At 35.1% G+C, this 20,097-nt stretch overlaps 2 pseudogenes; both read left to right on the top strand.

Moving 5' to 3' along the window:
* Positions 1-1,229: 1,229 nt before the first annotated feature.
* LOC107685734 (catechol O-methyltransferase-like) lies at positions 1,230-7,091 on the top strand (annotated as a pseudogene).
* A 1,966-nt stretch (positions 7,092-9,057) lies between these two features.
* LOC107685671 (metabotropic glutamate receptor 6-like) overlaps positions 9,058-20,097 on the top strand; it is a 17,052-nt pseudogene continuing 6,012 nt past the window's right edge.

Here is a 20,097-nt window from a genome sequence, read left to right as displayed (position 1 = left end):
CAGCCCAGTGAAACAGCTAGCATACAACACATCAGTGTCTGGAGTGCCTTTTATTTAAATAGACAAAATGATACTTTTTTTTGTAAGATAAATTCAAGGGGATGCTTTTTATAATAGTTACAATAAGTATTTGTATACATTAAGTACAGTTTAATAATTTGGAGTTAAATAGACAGTGACCTCCGGGTGGTAGTATGCTTCTTCAAAGGAGACTCTGCAGCAGTGTTATTTTAAAATTAAATTTCATGTAAATTTTTGTTAAAGTTTTAGTAACTTTATTGTGTTTTTGTCATTTTTGTTGTTTTTAAAAATGTCTATATAGTTTTATTTTTTCATTTTTAGTTTTATTTATTTTAGTACGTCAAGTTAATCGAAATGAAATCAAGAAATGTTGCCTTGAATACTAGCTGAAATAAATTAAGTTTTAGTTAACAATAATAACACTGCTCTGAAGAGTTTTACTTTTTAAGAGTTTTATATATATACTGTATATATATATATATACACTTCGGAACTCAAAGGCTACTGGCATCTGTTTGGTTACCAACATTCTTCAAAATATCTTCTTTTGTGTTCAACAGAAGAAATAAGATCATACAGGTTTGGAATATCTTGAGGGAGAGTAAAAGAGAATATTCATTTTTGGGTGAACTATCCCTTTAAAGCCACGAGAGGGCTTATTTGAACTCCATTTAGTGTGTATTTAGTTTCTACACGAGTAAAAATAGATAAACTTTGTGGTTTTACTACATTTGCATTTTCTATATACAATTAGAGTGTCTGTCTTGAGACCGTTTGTCTTAAAGGAACCGTTCGCTTGAAAATTAAATTTATACCTTATTTACTCAAATCGGTTTGAACGAATTGAATCATGAATCGGTTGATTTGAATACGTTGATTCACTGACTGAAAGCTCCAGTCGCAGCTTAAGTAAACAACTTGCTGCAGGGTAATTTTCACTGAAAAACAAATTCAGTTCAGAAGACTTTGAATATTGGAATATTGTTCGATGCTTTAGGTTAAGTTTTTTACAGTGCTATTTTTTTAGACATTTTGGAGCTTCTGTTTACTATAAACTGCCATTTTATGAAAATTCTGCTTTAAGATTATTCAATTAATTTAATTTCATTGCTACACCGATGTAAGAAAGCCGACATGAGGGCGAGTATGACAATATTCTATTTGAGGTGAACTAACTTGTCTGTTGCCAGCCACATGCAGCTGCATAACAACGTCAGTTTTTGATCACTGACCTAGTTTGGTTTTCTGTTTACTGTCTGGGGTGTGCATATCACTCTAAAAGTCCTACGGCCAGACATTCCTTATGGCTCAAATCTACCCAGAAGAGATGAGAGAGCATATTACAAAGTCAGCTGAGAGAGAGAGAGACGTGGAGAGAGCACAGCTGATCAGTAGAATGTGCATTTGCATCCTTGTAGGTTTGGTTTAACAGAAGCTCCATTTTGTAGGAGGTAAAGAGAGAGGCCCTCATCAAAAGTAAGTGTTTTATTCTTAAATGGTCATTTACTCTCATTTATGTCACTTGATGCGTTTTGATGAATTGTGAATTTTTAGTTACACAAAACTGCTTACTATCCATCATTTAGATCATTTAGTTTTGTTGTATTCGTCTAGGAAGCTGTCCTTTTATTGTATAGTCTCTTATTTAATATTTAAATAAATATATGGTATATGTTTATAATAATATTGCATTGCGTATAACCCATTTTCTAGCCTCTCACTATTTAAATAATAACTACATTTTTATTATTATGTGCCAATGTGTTTTGCTTATTTTTGTAGATATTTTCTTGGCTTGTGTCTAAAATTGGAACTCAATTTAGGTTAAATCTAGTTTAGTAAATGGTTCACAGTGTGTTTTCTGGTCAGCTGATACCAATTATCATTGCTGAAGACAGCACATACTTTTGATCGAGTATCACCCTATTCATTTGTGCTCAGTCTGTTTCAGTGTATTGCATTCTTGTTCACTGTAAATTATTATGTAGCTCTAATTAAAATTAATCAGCTTGAATGAAATCTGGTGCTAGTTAGCATGAATGGTTTAATACGTGCTGTTGCTGTGTGAAATAGCAGAATATATACTGAACTTTTCCCATGCATTGCATATATTCACTGCTATATTTTTACAACCGTGCATTTGTGAAAGCCGGTCTCTGTGCTTCACTCATTCCTTTCCAACACCCATTTGCGAGGATTTTCTCACTAACAATGGCCGTCCTGCAAAGTGGCTGAGCTCTGCATTCCGCTCCAGACCCCAGCTACATTTGTGTATATATTTAAAGAAACCCTGAGAAGCACTTGTCATGGTCCTCTCTCAAGGGTGCCACACTCTTTGTTTAATAGCTCTTAACCTTGAGCCTGTTGCCATGCAACTCTAAAATCACACTTTAGAGTTGCATTTCTTACTCTCCATGACTAGCTCACTCTTCTTAATTAACAGATCAGTTATTAACAGAACTTATTTTGTGATAAAGTACATATTTTCAGCAAAAAAAAAAAAACAAAAAAAAAAATTATATGGAGGAAGACGTCTCGTCATCGAAAAGCAGCTAAATAAACATTCAGATTACCAGGAATAAATTGTGTTAGCACACCGATTTTTATGACAGCTTTTAAAATAGCAAAATGCATAGCAACAAAAATGTCTAGAAAGGCTCCTACATTTAATACATGTGATATTTACAGAGTAGGAGTGGAGTTGGAAACCATCATGTATTCTCAATTCATTCTTTCACTGAAGTGAATGCTGGTGTGGTTCAAAAGTTTGGGGTTGGTAGGATTATTTAATATTTTTGAAAGAAATATCTTATGCTCACAAAGGCTGCATTTGGTGAAAAATACAGCAAGAACAGACCCCAAACTGCTTTATGGACAGTGAGCTAGCAACATGCAAATGCAACCAAATGATCACATGAGAGAGATTTTCAATGCAGGGTTTATTTGCTGCATAGTAACCCATCTCATTAGACCATGACAATAGAGGAATGACTGGAGAGATGAAAGCACAGCACTGAATGAGCACATTAATTTCCATATACATTCATCTCATGAACTGCAGGAGTACAGACCTAGGCGGTACCAGAGTAATCAAAACAGCCTAATCATATTGGATACATTAGTGTATGTGTCTGCTGTCTTGGAAGGTGGTAGAATTTTATTATTTTAACATTTAATTTACGCAGACAGTTCAAAGGGATGCACAGTAATATCTGGCTTAGTTACATTTTTTTTTTGTTTTTGTTTTTCACTGATTGGTCCATTATAGGACCTCAGTGAAGCATGGCTCACATCAAAAATTTGCAGAGATGGACTAAAAAAAAAGAAACTGCTTATGCTGGCATAATTCTTAATATTGCTTGCTGTATTATTGCATGTACACTACCGTTCAAAAGTTTGGGGTCAGTAAGATTTTAGTTTCTTGAAAGAAATGAATGCTTTTATTCAGCAAGGATGCATTAAATTGATTAAAAGTGACAGTAAAACAATAAAATAAATGCGGTTCTTTTGAACTTTCTATTCATCAAAGAATCCTGAAAAATGGTATCGTTTCCACAAAGGTATTAAGCAGCACAACTGTTTTTAACAGATGATAATAATTAGAAATGTTTCTTGAGCACCAAATCAGCATATTAGAATGATTTCTGAAGGATCATGTGACACTAAAGACTGGAGTAATGGCGTAATGACATAACAGGAATAAATTACATTTGAAAATGTCTTAAAAGATAAATCACTTCACCTGATTTGAAATGCATTATGAGTTTACTAAGGTTTATGAATCTGTGTCTGACTCTAGTATGTTGCTGGGCTGGTGTGTCGGGGCTACAGTGCTTTTATATGTGTTGTACTCCTGGCTCATCCCCACTGCTGTGCAGTTCAATGGCAGTCTGGCGTTACTCTAGCACGATGTCATCGTTGAGCGTGCTCTTGATACTCTGACCAGATCAACTCGACCACAGGTGACTGAGTCAGTCCTGGCTAAACACAGCTTTCTATCACCAAAATTACAGCGTGTACCTGTTCTTTATCTGTAACTAGGATGCATAATGGGATCTTAAGACTGAGGGAGTTTAATGATGTTAGACTTTTGAGGCCCATAAAGTACACAAAGTCATCATCAGACCTCTTTATTCTTTGTTGTGACCAGCGTCTGCTGAAAGTAGTACAGAAGCATGCAACCCGTGGTGACCCTCAGAGTGTGATCTCGGCCATTGATCATTTCTGCCGACGCAGTGAATGGGCTATGAACATTGGAGATGAGAAAGGTCAGAGCACTGTTTTTATACTTTATTTCCAGACTCATGTCAAATTATTTTTTTTTTCAAGAATTTTTGGACAAAATCTGAAAGAAAAATGTGTGTTGACAAAACAAAATGTATTTTGTTTAAGATCTTTTTCTGAAAAAAATTTGAATATGGTTGCTCCAAAATAAGAAAACGGGTTTCATTAAATATGTAATTTTTGTAACTTAACTAAAGGTCAGTAAGTTTAAAAAAAAAAAGAAAGAAATGAATACTTTTTTTTGGCACTGGCACATTAAATTGACCAAAAGTGTCAGTAAAGACTTTTACATTGTTGCTAAAGATTTCTATTTCAAATAAGTCCTGTTCTTTTAAACTTTCTATTCATCAGAAAATCCTAAAATGTGTCATGGTTTCCAAGTAAATATTAAGCAGCACAACTGTTTTCAACTTCGTTGATAATATTAAATGTTTCTTGAGCACCAAATCAGCATATTCAAATGATTTCTGAAGGATCATGTGACACTGACTGGAGTAATGGCTGATGAAATTTCAGCTTTGCCACCACAGAAATATATTACATTTTAATAGATTCAATTAAAATTTTAAATAAATTCAAATAGAAAACTATTATTTTAAATTGTTTTAAAGGTGCTGTATGTAAGTTTTTGAATCTACTAAAGCATACAAATACCATAATATGTTTGCAGATATTTAAGAAACATGCTAAGTTAACATGTTAAAACAATGCTACAGTCAGTTATTCTCCTTTGAAAATGTGCGTTCCGGCCGGAATGTCGGTCTCTGTTTTGGTTTGTGAAACCCGCCCACTGCCAGTTTACCCAATTGTATTTCGGCACCCTGGGTTGCCAGTTGGCGGAAAACACAGCGTATTTCATTTCATCATCGTCAAGTGCGCTCGTTCCTGTTGGTGTCGTCAATCTGGCAACCTGCGTGTGCGTCAAGTCTGAGGAGGAGGGGCCGGCTGAAAAAAACCCTCTCCAATATTTTGAATGTGGACTGCAATACCTAGTTCAACCACTCAGTGTCAATCCTTCATACACAGCACCTTTCATTCTTCGCAATTTTACTGTATTTTTGATTACATAAATGCAACCTTGTTGAGCAGAAAACTCTTCTTAAAAAAAAAAACTAAAATCTTACCCTTTTCAAACTTTTGAACTGTATTTTTGATCAAACAAATGCTGCATTTTATATCAAATAAAAGTCTTGGTGAGCATAAGGGACTTCATTAAAACACAGAAAAAAACCGACCCCTAACCTTTGAACAGTAGTGAATATTCTTTATTGCTTAGCCTCTGAATAAAAGCATCTGACAAATTACTTTACTGTTTCATGTCCAAAATGTGTTTAAAGATGAAGTAATACAAATGTATTTCTATTGGAATCTGCATGTATTGCATCCATTCAACTCAAATTCAATAATTTGTGTAATTTCTACAAAGCCAACTATAATTTTAGATTTAACCAGTAACTGTCTTTTACGTATTTGTGTGTGTGTGTGTGTGTGTGTCTATACTCTCAGGCTCTATCCTGGACTCAGTGGTGAGTGAGTTGAACCCAGAGAAGGTCCTAGAGTTGGGCACATATTGTGGGTACTCCACAGTGCGCATCGCTCGTCTGCTTCCTCCTGGAGCTCGACTGATAACACTGGAGTTCAATGCAGATTATGCTGCAATAGCTCGACAAGTAATCGCCTGGGTGGGTCTTGAAGACAAAGTAAGGGCCCTGTTCCTCCACAAACAGATTTCACATTGTTTACATACAGTAATCCTTATTCATCTGAACATTATGGTTGTAGCCTATATATTTAAAGGATAAGAGTAATTTCTTGTTTATCATGCCTTGAGCTAATGTTTTACTTCATCAGGTCCAGCTTGTCGAAAGTGCGTCTGAAGATTGGATCCCACGCATGACGGAGCACTTTGGAATTGAAACATTTGATTTTGTTTTTCTGGACCACTGGAAGGACCGTTACCTCCCTGACACAAAATTAATGGAGGTGTGTTTGATTCTGACCACTGTAGTCTCATTCAATCTCAGTTAGAGATTATGGTGTCTCTTCCTGTAGCCCAAACAGTGGAGTATGGCACTAGCAAATGTCAAGGTCATGGGTTCGATTCCCAGAGAAAGCAAAAAGTCATATAAATGTAAATGTGTACCTTGAATGCAAGTTGCTTTGTATAAAGTGTCTGCCAAATGCAAAAATGTCCAAAATTGTCTGAATTTACTGCTATGCCAGTATTCTCTTCTTGGTTTTGCTCAATATCCAACATTACTCTTCTCTTTTTCTATCTTCTTTGTTTGTAGGGTTGTGGTCTGCTAAGGAAAGGCACAGTTCTGCTTGCTGATAATGTGATCTGCCCAGGAGTCCCAGACTATCTTGAATATGTGCGCAATAGCCTTTCTTATAAAAGCTGCTATTTCAAATCCCATTTAGAGTACAGCAAGGCAGAGGATGGCTTGGAGAAGAAGTCTGTGTTTTTGGGCTAGAGATATACAGGGATGGTTCATATGCTTAAAAATTGGACTTTTGCTAAGAGTTTATGCTCAGAGTTTCTGAGACCCAGCATGAGGTATATTTTAAATGATTTATTATCATAAGTCCCTAAGATGTATTCAGGACACGACGCGGTTCTGCATTTTACTTGATCAATCCAGAGGTTTTACCACTCTGAACCACTAGAGGGTAGGATCACATTTAAAATGGCTGAAATGTGTGGTTGTCTAGACCAGACCCCCTCTTACAGTTTAACCAGAACTTTTTATCTGAAAAAAGCAAAACATTTTATAACAATGACTTTATATCACATATTTGTGTTTGTACAGAAAATGGGACTTTGTAGGTTTTTTTAATGTTATTCTGTAATAATTGAAATAATGCCACTTTGTGTTCATGAAGATATACAAGTCAGCAGTGATGATAATGACAGAGGCATTTGGAGTGTGCTAATTTGATGTATTTGTGCAGTATTGATAATAGCATGGATTGCAGTTGTATTAGTTCTGTCAGGACCACTATCGTCAAAGATGATTGACAATTAGCATACAGTTTGGATTGGCGGTATGGTTCTGTTCTGGGCAAGAACTCCCTGCGCCTCCATGCAGCCTAGCATGGATGAGAGCAGGGAGAGCAGCAATAACCCCCCAGGGTAAACAGAACAGAACTACATAAATGTATTGCAGATATTGTTAAAGTTCAATCATTTTATGTACACATTTTAGAATTAGTGTGATTCATGGAGAATCAGAAGGCTGAATCCCGACTGACAGAGGAGGAGTTGGGGATGGAGGAGGGTAATTAGCTATTGAGCAATGCGAAAACTGCTGATAATACTGAGGGACCTTATATATGAATACTTAGATAGGTGTTGTATTCCCATAGGTAGATGGGGATCAGCTGAAGGTCAGTTGATGCGAGCTTGACTAACGTGACCTGCCAGAACTAACGCTACGCTTGATTTTATTTGGTTTCAAAACATTTGGTGCATATTCTTGTATGCTTTTTTACTAATTTTTAGTTTTTACTATAAATTTACAATTTTTTGTCTCTAGCATTTATATTTTTTATTCGTTTAAAATTATAAGGTAATAAATTAATTAGCTGTTACTATTTTACTGTAATTTTTTTGTTTTTGTCTGTTAACTAAGTTATAAAAAGACATTTTCTTTACCTCACCCTTTCTTTCTTTCTTTCACCCTTTCTTTCTTTCTTTCTTTCTTTCTTTCTTTCTTTCTTTCTTTAACACAAACTTGAGGGCCTGCATAGAAATTGTTGTCTCAAATACCAAGACTATAAAGATGCAGACAATTACATTTTTATTTAACGTTCAGATCCCTCAGATTGTTATATCCCACAACTTGAATTGACAGTTATAAATCTTTAGTAGCATTCGAAATTAAATGCTACAGCCCATTAAAATATAGCTACCTTGTGATTTATAATAGATGAAACATCTCGTAAAAACATACAGATAGTAATACAGATAGTATAGCCGTATACTTCAACTCAATTCATCTGCAAGCACACTAATAAATAAATTAAAATATTACAAGCACCTTAAATGATCTGTGGACAAGGAATATTTTGTCACTCAATTGCTGGTTTGCTTTAAAATGTAATAAATATGACGCATTTATTTGAATAATTCATTCATAACATAAAGGAAAAGATGAACAGTGAATAAAAAGTGAAAAGTGAACAGTCAGTCAGTATGTTGGGAATGTAAAAAGCCATTAGCCCATATGTATTTCAGTGATGGTGCTATTATGGACTAGAGTAAGCCTATACACTACCATTTAAAAACACAGGTGACCGTGAGGTCAACTAGATTGTCTTTATAAAAATACATAAAAGTCATTCTAAAATGTAGCTACTAAACAAAGCATATAAATCATTATGACGAGACCAGATTGTTGCATATATATAAGCAGACGGTCTGAATGCAGAGAACTATATCTAGCAGTTCACATTAAAAATATATACGGTTCATCTCTCTCAGAGACTTCTCAAATGCATGCATGTGGTAATCCCAATCTGTGCCCATTAGTGCACACTGAGAGAGAGAGAGAGAGAGAGAGAGAGAGAGAGAGAGAGAGAGACTGAGGGGTGGGTGAGTGAGTGACAAAGTGAGAGAGAGGGAGAGCGACAGAGTCGGGGGGCTTTTAAATGATTTGACAGTGATTTGTAGAATCACAGTTGTGGAATGTTTGGGCATTTCCACCTTTTCCCACGTTTTATGTTTTACTAAAGCTCTGAATACTTTCTACGTTAAGAGCTCATCTTAGTCAAAAGAATCTTTAGATTGTCGTTGTGTGTGAGAAGACTGGACATTTTAAGATGAGAGCTGAAGACTCGGATGCTGGTGACGGTTACTGTCGTGCTTCAAAACCATCAAACTTCAGTTCCAGATGGGCGCACACTGTCATCAGCAGCAGTCGGTGAGACATTTTTAAGAAGCGAATAAATCAATAATCCTTATGTCAGTATATTGACTGTAAATGTGCGTAAAATGTTGTAAAGATGTCTATTCAGGTAACGCGATAAATGGTGAAGAGGGATTAGTGCTGCTGTTCCCCTCAACACTTAATCAAACGGGCGCGTCTTCCCGCGGGAACTTCAGTTTTTAATCCAAATATAGCACTTTTTCCACTCACCTGTTGCTGAATATGTATGAGCTAATTTACATAATATTTTAATATGCATGCCTGTACATGCCCTCTTATTCTCAGCGGTCTGTTGAGTGCGAAGACGTACAAGTGAGTTCATTTTCTAGAGGACAGAGACTTTAGGTTGAAGTGTAACTTTGAAGAATAATTCTAAAATATAAAGTAGCTGATCATTCAAATGTGAAATCAATAATAAAATTACATTATATGCACTGTATTTCGGTAAATAAAAACTAGTACTTCCTTTAATGTGGAGTCAGTAGGCTTTTATATGTAAATATAAAGAACGTAAAAAAAAATATGCATCCTTACAAAAAATTACCATGGTAATACAATGTCTTTGGTCACTGTGCTATGATGGCAATACCATGGTATTTTTTGAAAGTATCTAACAATATAATTGTGCCATGGTATATGAATGTGTAACCAAGTTTGGTACATTTTTTATTCTTTGTTAAATATTTATGGTGGAACAAATGGAATAGAAAAAATGGAAATCAAAGCCCAAATCCTTGGGTTAAAAGATTCTAAATAAATAAATGGAATTGTAAGTTGTGAAAAAAATTGTATTTGTAAAAAATTATATGAATATAAATGTAATAATATAAATAGGCATTATAATTGATCACATCTTTAATCAAAATATAACTCATTCCTATTCTGTATTAACTAACATTTATATACTTTATAAATCTTACTACAAATTATTTTACAATATTATAAAGTATACTTATATTATTATATTTAATTACATTTATTTGTATTTAATTATATTTAATTTAAAAGTTTTACTCAGCAGTTTTTACAGCAGTGAGTGTGGGTCAAGAGGTCAAACATTCAGCTGCATTATCACACATTCTATCTACAAAGCAGAGCTGTCATAAGGTATGTTTTATACATATTTTCATGTACACCTTCTGTCTCATTTCTCCATAGGAGACACAGGTAGAGAAGAAAGCATTGTGCTTTAGTAGAAGAACCAGCCACTTGCATGGCAGCAACTATGACATCACAGCACCACACAGCATTACTATGTCATCACCGCAGGATCAGCGGGGTGCCCGGACAACATGTGGGCTCCCTGATTCACGTCATGTGGATTGTGATGATGGGATTTACTCCAGAAACCTGGGCCTCCTCAGAAACTCAGCCTCATTCCATAAAGATCGAGGGTGACATCACTCTGGGAGGCCTTTTTCCAGTGCATTCCAGGGGCCCCGCTGGTGTTCCTTGTGGGGAAATTAAGAAGGAGAAGGGGATCCATCGTATGGAGGCCATGTTGTATGCGCTGGACCAGATCAACAGTGACCCAGACCTGCTGCCTAACATCACCCTGGGTGCCAGGATACTAGACACGTGCTCCAGGGATACATACGAACTGGAACAGTCCCTCACCTTTGTCCAGGCCCTCATCCAGAAGGACAACTCAGATGTTCGATGTTCCAACGGAGAACCGCCCATCATCCCAAAACCAGAGCGTGTGGTAGGGGTCATCGGGGCTTCGGCCAGCTCAGTGTCCATAATGGTGGCCAACGTTCTTCGTCTGTTTGCGGTGAGAGATCTTTTTAATTAACTACATTTTAATGTTGATTCCCTCAGTTTCAGGAAAAATACTTCATTTTCAAGGCATGACACTACAGGTGAATAGTGTTAAAAAAAACTTTATTATTCTCCGGACACTAAGAAAATTGTTTTGTATGACAAGTTTTCTAAAATGTAATGTCTTAATATGCAAATGAGGCACTATCTAATTAAATATGCACTCATTTGCATACATTCCAGAACAGAAGTCTGAGCATTGGATAAAGCCAGTTTCAAAATCTTGAGGGAGGATTTTGAACATCTCTTTTTATCACTCCATAAATCAGAACATATTTTCCACCACCAGAAAATTCACCATATTAGAATAATATGAAAATATAAAATAAATCAGGTGGATGTTATAATGAGAAAACACTCCTGTAAAAATCTTAAGAATATAGAATATAGATAGAAACAAAACTGCAAAGTTTGATTCAAGTAGTGCTACTGAAATGAAGATTTCAGACACAGTGCGTGAGAAAAAAACTAACTTTGAGAAAACAGCCTTTAAAAGTGTGCATTGTATTTGAAATCTACAGGTGCAATGGCTAACATGTAAAAAAAATTCAATAAAATAAAATAAATGTACATTTTGGATGTTTTCTTTCCACATGTTATGTCCTGATTTTAAGAAGGCATGTTATGAAACAAAATAGCCCAAAATCTCAAAATTTACCAGTACATGTAAAAACAATGTTTTTTCCTGTAGTGTCTTTCTATAAGACAGATTTGTAATTAGGTGATTTTTTGTTTTTATTCGTAATTAGGTGATGTTTTTTTGTGTGCTTTGTAAGGCTCTGTTTATGTTGTATATGTGTGTGGCAGTCATTGGATTCCCTTCTGTTTTGTGAGGAGCTCTTGCATGGTTTTGCTGCAAGACTGGATTCTGCAGCGCTGCAGATAGGGCCAGTGCTACAGGAAGTATAACTAATTCTGTTAAAAGGTTTGGATTGTGTTTCAACTCACTGGCCTCTCAGCAAGAGCTTCTTAAACGATATAGATTCTTCCTTTATTTTGTTCTGAGAGAGAGTGTATCAGATTTTCCTTGAAGTGAGAAGTGTTTTTGAATTGCGCCGTGTCCTTAAAACATTGACAACCACGAAGGTGCAATGTGCTGTGTGCATGTGTGCATGTCATTTAATTTAAAATCCTTTCTCATTTTCAGATCGTCATTCAGTTTGCAAATCCTACACTTGAGCAACATTCAATTTCATTCCACCCTTTTTTTATTTATTTGTTTTAATCATTAGTGTTCTTTGTGGTCACCGCATCAGGCTGCGTGTGCTTTTAGTACGTGAGCTGATAACCTCACACAGGAGTTATCTGCAATCATTTTCAGTCATCACAGTTTCAGGGAAGATAAACAATTCACAAAATAAAAGTGACTTAGTCAGAGCTCCATTAGGTTTCTCTCAGGACATTATACCTGGAATTTGTGCATCCTAATCATATTTTGCTGTGGTTATTCATTGCTTTTAGTGATACACTCTGGAACAGGACTGGCTGATACAGCTAAAACAATCATATCTAAATTTTCTAGATTTTTATAATATTGGATAAAGGGGAGACTGGAGCTAGCTGAAGAAATGAACAAATGAACCTTGAGAAATATTTACTGGAATAAAAAGTGTCACCCGGACTTCCATATGTCTTGAAGACTCTACAGGCAAAACCAGTGTTTTTTCATGTACTGGTCAATTATGAGATGTTGAGCTATTTTTTTTTATTTTTTATTTTTGCATTAATTAGTCTTGTGTCCATTAGTCCGACATTCTTAGTCTTCTTTTCCATCAAAAATACACATTTAGGCATTTATTTTATTACACTTTATAGACTTTATCTATTTGCTTCTGTAGATTTAAATTACAATACATATCTTCAAAGCTTTTTCCCCCCTCATATACTGGGCCAGAAATCTCCAATCCAGCAGCACTTACATACACCAAATTTATGAGTTGTTATTATTTTCTATATTCTGAAGGTTTTCACAGAGTGGGTTGTTCATATATTATTTGCCTGATTTATATGATATTTAATTCCTTAAAACGATTTTCTGGCTGTTAACAGTATTTTCCGAAATGTGGAGTGATATGCAAAATTCTGTCTAACCTATAAATTTTAATATTACAACAAAATTGAAAAAAAAATTTTAACATGACTTTATCCAATATCCTCATTTTCATATTTTAACATAACATTTCAGAAAACTTGTAATGCAAAACAATCTTAATGTACTGTGATTAATCAACTGGTGAAGTATGGGGATATTATCTACTGTATAAGTTAAAATCTTTTACCCTATTTTACCCTGATATCTTGCCAGGGTGCTTTTTTTTGTTTGTTTTCTTCATTATTAAAAGTATAATTTCAACCAGCTTATTAGATTCATAACGTTTAGTGCATGATGTAAAATACAATTAAAATAAAATGAATAATTTATTAACTATCAAGGTAGTTTTCCACACTGTTTTCCTCAAAAGGATTTTTTTGTTTATATACGACAATACATAATAATAAACATCAATATTTTTACAGTGTTTTTGTCAAATATTATAATAAAATAAAAACAAAGAGACTTCCATTAATAATTTTAAATAGTGATCGAAAGGGAGCAAATAAGGAGTTTAAATCATTTGATTGAAAGGGACTGTATGTATGGACGTACAACAATGATTTAATCACACAGAGATTAAAAATATAAAAACCATCTTGAATCTTTTTCTATAAATGTTGATCTTCCCACTAGTTCATGTCTATGTTCCTTACTGAGTTCTGGTAAGTGGGAACTGAGGATGGCAGATATTAACTACAGCATTATGGAGGATCTGCTCTCCATTAAAGCCCTCTCACCAGCTCAGACTCCTGATGGGAAATCAAGCATGAGCCCAGAGAAATGCAGCTGCCCTGTTATCAGTTACAGGCAGCTTCTGTTCTGTGGCTTTAGCTCAATGAGTGTGAGCCTTTAGCAAGTAGATCGACATGGACAGATAGCCAGCATTTATGGGTGGCACTTAGTCTCTTAGTCTCACATTCTCGAAATAATGGTATTCACAAATCCGGAAAAGGTTGTATTAAAGACAACACAAGTTGTTTTCTATATATAAATTTACATTACCATTCTATATCTGGTCCATGTGATTGGTGGATGACATTCAGCCTAAAGCAGATTTTTGTATAATTGGATTAAGTGCCATACAAAAGTTTTTTTCTCCCCCTTAATTTGATTTTATCTTGCAACGTTGTCACTTTTAAAATAATAATTTGGAATTTCCTTAAGCAAAAAGTCATTATTACCTTCATTATAAAAAATAAAATAAAAAAAATAAAATTGTAAAATCAAAATCATATTGTAAATCTTTAATAAATCATAGAGTATCCTATACTTAAAATAAAATAAAATAATAATTGTGGGGTAACCTAAAATGTATTTTAAATTCACTTTTTTTTAATCAGAAATATTATTTAATCTGGATGAATCAACCTGAATATTATTTTGGGTTGTATTTGGCTAACAGTTAAAGTCACTGTTAAGGGTTAGATCATAACAAAATAATGCAGATGTTCATATTTTCAAAAAAATAGATGTTTAGGCAACAAGTTGAAACACTTCTAGGAAATGCGTGCATGTGACTGCTGTTAATGTTGACGTGACTCAGATGTGGAAAGGCTTGAAGGCTATAATGTTTAATGGAGCATAGCAACAAATCAGTATCTGAGACTAAATATTTCAGTAACATCCTCCTATAACCATGTTTTTTGCTTGTATATTTGCATTAAGCTAATATATTAGAATTGCATTTGGATGGTTGGATGGATAGTTTGCATTTGCAAACTTTAAAAATTGTTCTTTCTCATGCAAGATGTAACAAGTGTCTGGATGGTCATGGGTAGATCAACAGTAGTGCCACACACTGTAATCTATATGTTGCATGATGGGGGAGGAGCGGTTAAATATGTTGTAGCATCTAAGCTACTAGAATTAAATATATTGTATGGCTTATGGCTGAGAAATGGCAACCTTGTCTCTTGATCTGTCTCTCTCCCTCTGAGTTTAACGTAATTTGACTAAAACCCCTCTAATCCTTCCAGATAATCTGTCAAATGGTCCTCTCCCTCTTCTCTCCTTCTCCGGTCTGTATCCACCTTTTCTCACTGTCCGCTGGCCGGCTTCTTTAAAGAACCTTTCATTAAGCCACACGGGCTCGGCAGACATTAGTATGCGCAAAGCCTAGTCCAGTGACATCAGCTGCATTATTAAGAAACTAGCACAACAGTAAATTAATCTTCTTATCCTTTTTTTATACAAACAAATGCTTTTACAGTGGTAGCTCGTGCCATCTGAATTTCCCCAGGATTTTTATGTGCTGCAGAAAACACTACCACTAAAGCTAGGGTTGTTTTGCTGCAAAAGACTTGCTAGGACAATATTACAAGAACATATGTGCCGTTGCACTGAATATGATGATCTTCAGACATATTTTTATTATATAATTTTATTTTATTATATTATATCACAAAGGAATGTGATATTTCTTTTATATAATAGTTCAATAAACAAGAGAAGCATGTAAAAAGTTATTTTTCAAATCAAAGTTGTAAATAAAAAAGATTATTGGAGTGTGTTTTACAAGAAAATACTATTTTCAAAATGTCATGTTTTATTCAATGTATTACTTGCCATTTCTTTGTAATTGTTTGTGAAATTTACTAGCAATTTTTGAGTGAAAAAGTGTGTGTATCTTAGACCCAGTAAGATACTTTGTCATATACTTTGTTTATTGTCACTTTGCCATCAAAAATAGTTTAAACCAAAGCCACAGCTGATTTAATAATTGATGAATCTCAGAGTCTCCAAGCAATGCTTCTGTATGAATCAGTGTGTTTGAGCAAATTGGTGGAATGAATGATTCAATGACACATATTTTGATGATGAATCAGCGTTTTGAACGAAACGGTTGAATGAATGATTCAATGACTCACAAATAGCTTTGTCCTAAATCACATACTCTCTTAGTAGGTGTTTTGAATAAGTACTTACTTTGCAACCATTAAAAAATTATGTTCTAAATGGTATGAATGTGGTTAGTATGAATGTAAAGTGGGTCTAGAAAAGAATCACCCCCCTTTAAAATAATCACATTTTGTTGCTTTGCAGTCTGAAATGAAGACAGACACAGTTTTTGTTTTACCCAGCTGTATTTACTCAGTGCAACTTATAACATCCACGTGAAAGATATAAAACCAACATGTCAGAAGAAAAAAAACCAGATTTTCCTCAAGAATTTGAAGGTATTTTGCCCCATCCATTTTTCCTTCTATCCTGACAAGTGCTCCAGTTTCTGCTGCAGAGAAACACCTCCATAACAGGATATTACCACCTCCATGCTTTACTGTAGGAATGCTGTTATTTGGATGGTGAACTGTATGGGATTTCTGCCAGACATACCATTTGGTGTTGAGGCCAAAAAAAAAGTTTTTTGTATCCATCTCCTGACATGTGCCTGCCCTGTTCACAACTTTATCCCAGAGATCTTTTGACAGTGCCTTGCCACCCATAGTTAATTGTTTGCTTCAATTGCACTACAAGGACTGAAACGCTCCAGGAAAGCTCTTTTCAGGCTGAGCTAATCAAAATGACCACAGCTGATCGCAGATGAAAGTCAAATGGCCTTTTGTGCCATTGAGAAGGTGATTAGCTACACTTGATTGAGTGGAATGAAGTCATTTTTAGGAGAAGGGTGATCCTTTTTGCAACTCAGTCTCCACAAATACTATCCTCTCATTGGATAGTAAAGTGTTCATTTGATGTGCACTTCAGAATTCTGCCGGAAGTAATCCGGGTCATCTGGGTACTTTTTGCCTACTGTTTTATGAATACTGTGAATTCAGACATATACTACTCATATTGTTTTTGCCTACTATATTAGGGAAGTATGCATATTTGGATGCAGCCAATGTTTTGAATAAATCGTTTGAGAAAATGTTTTCGTGATTCACTAATAACACAGTCACTTGTCGCCACCTACTGGTGTAGCGATGTGACATACAGAAAGAGTCATTGAAAAATTGCGCACAAACACGCAAACATAGACATTTCAAGAATGATACAAACAGTAAAGTGTTAATTTCAGCAAAATGTTCAGTAAAATGTCAATTTTTCATGATGTGTGTAACACGTTGTGAGAAATGAATTTAAACTATTTACAAAAGCCAATAAAATCAGTTTTGCAGATCAGAGAAATTCATGTTCACAGTTTTTTTTTGCAGCAGCAGCTTGACTGTAAAAAGGACGCAAAGTGAGTCATGCTAATCGCTGATGTTTTATGTATCTTCCATTTTGCAGATACCTCAGATCAGTTATGCTTCAACAGCACCTGAGCTTAGTGACAACAATCGCTACGACTTTTTCTCCCGAGTCGTGCCGCCCGATTCCTTCCAGGCCCAGGCGATGGTGGACATCGTCAAAGCCATGGGGTGGAACTATGTTTCTACTCTGGCTTCAGAGGGGAATTATGGAGAGAGTGGTGTAGATGCTTTCATTCAGATATCAAGGGAGGCAGGTACAGAAAACTGAATTGCTAAAAAATTTAATTAATGAATGCATATACATTAGGGAAAATATTTATTTGATCCCCTGCTGATTTTGTAAGTTTGCCCACTTACAAAGAAATGAAGGGTCTGTAATTTTTATGGTAGGTTTATTTTAATGTATAGAGACAGAATACCAACCAAAAAAATCCAGAAAAACACAATATATATATAGGTTAGAAATTGATTTGCATTTCAGTGAGTGAAATATTTATTTGATCCCCAAGCAAAACATGACTTAGTACTTGGTGCAGAAACCCTTGTAGGCAAACACAGAGTCTCCCTCCAAACACGGCGAGTCGAGTTAATGCCAAAGAGCTCAATTTTGGTCTCATCTGACCAAAGCACTTTCTCCCAAGCCTTATCTGAATCATTTTGATGTTCTTTGGCAAACTTTAAATGGTCCTGTACATGTGCCTTCTTGAGCAGGGGGACCTTGTCTTTGGTCTTGCCAATGGTTTTGGGAGAGGTTGGAATGGAAGATACAGATTGTGTGGACAGGTGTCTTATACACCTGACGAACTGACATTAGGAGTAACTTCTTAAAGTGACAGAACTAATCTGTGTTCCACATAGATTAGTTAGGGAAGTCGTGGCCTAATGGTATTAAATATAATTTATATATATATATATATATATATATATATATATATATTCACCAAGGCATATACTGTAAAAGCAGTAACACTGATAAATATTATTACAATATTATTATAATTTAAAAGAACTGTATTCTATTTTAATACTATAAATTGTCATATTTCTTTATTATAAAAATAATATTTTAAAATGTAATTTATTTCTGTGATGGCAAAGCTGTCACATGATCCTTCAGAATTTCAGAAATCATTCTAATATGCTGATTTAGTGCTCAAGAAACATTTTATTTCTTATTATTATCAATGCTAAAAACTGTTTTTGCTTAATATTTTTTTGTGGAAATATTAATATTTTATTCAGCAAGGATGCATTAAACGCATTAAATGCATTAAAACTATTTATTTAGTTAGTTGGTTAGCTTTGAAATCAGCAGCAATCAACAGATTCCTAACTATAATGGATCTAATTGTCCTTATCTTTAATGAACCTGCTTCTTGTGAGGTGTCTGATATTTTTGTATTCTTTGATTGTAGGCGTGTCCTGGAAGCAGCAAAAAGAGCCAATCTTACAGGTCACTTTTTGTTTGTGGGATCTGATAGCTGGGGAGCAAAAAACTCACCCATTCTAAACCTGGAAGACGTGGCTGAGGGTGCGGTTACTATCCTCCAATTACAGACCCTTCATTTCTTTGTAAGTGGGCAAACTTACAAAATCAGCAGGGGATCAAATAAATATTTTCCCCAATGTGTGTGTATATATATATATATATATATATATCATAAATATAAATATAAATTAATATATGTGCTTTGGCTGTAGCTTAATTTACCTTGATTTACCATACCCTGATTTTCCATAACTGAAGTGGAATTTATCACAGTCTATCCAAGGATTTAACACATCTGGTGTTGTATTTGATGAGAAAGAGGATAATGATCAGTGGATAAAGGTTTCATGTGATTTCCTCTTGTGTAAACAAGTTATTAGTCACCTAGATATAATGACAGACATGCTACAGATTGACCTGCATGTTATATTCAGTTGAAAGAACTTGCACTTATCATTCTCTTGTGAATGTCCTCAGAGTCCTTCAAAACTGTCTATCTTTTTTTTTTTTCAGGAGGTCTTTGTATCGCACAGTCCCAGTAATCAACAGATTCCTAACTATAATGGATCTGATCGTCCTTATCTTTAATAAACCTGCCTTTTGTGAGGTGTCTGATATTTTTGTATTCTTTTATTGAAGGCGTGTCCTGGAAGCAGCAAAAAAAGCCAATCTTACAGGTCACTTTTTGTTTGTGGGATCTGATAGCTGGGGAGCAAAAAACTCACCCATTCTAAACCTGGAAGACGTGGCTGAGGGTGCGGTTACTATCCTCCCCAAGCGGGCATCCATTGAGGGTATGAAATGACAGCACAGGCCATTGTAAAATCAACGAGGGCTTGATAATTAAAAAAAACTCCATCTGAAAGCCTCAGTTATTCGGAACATTTCTGCCCATGTGCTCATGTAGTGTTAGGTAACATTTTCATACTTAAAAGGATAGTTCAACCAAAAATTCTGTAATCATCCATGTCATTCCAAACCTCTGTCCTGCTTTTTTCTGTGGAACACAAATATTTTTGAAGAATTGTTATGCAGCTTTTGCTATACAACTACAGTTGAAAAAAAAGAAAAGACAAAATTTCTACTTATGTGTCCCATAGAAAAAATAACAGCACAATGTTTAATTTTTTTATATCCCTTTAATGTGTTTCTCAGGGTTTGACCAGTACTTCACAACAAGATCACTGGAAAACAACAGGAGGAACATCTGGTTCGCTGAGTTCTGGGAGGATGACTTCAAATGCAAACTGACACGGCCTGGAATCC

This window comes from Sinocyclocheilus anshuiensis, unplaced genomic scaffold, assembly GCF_001515605.1.
Source record: "Sinocyclocheilus anshuiensis isolate Anshui unplaced genomic scaffold, SAMN03320099.WGS_v1.1 scaffold257, whole genome shotgun sequence".
NCBI lineage: Eukaryota > Metazoa > Chordata > Actinopteri > Cypriniformes > Cyprinidae > Sinocyclocheilus > Sinocyclocheilus anshuiensis.
This window is presented reverse-complemented; position numbering and strand designations above follow the sequence as displayed.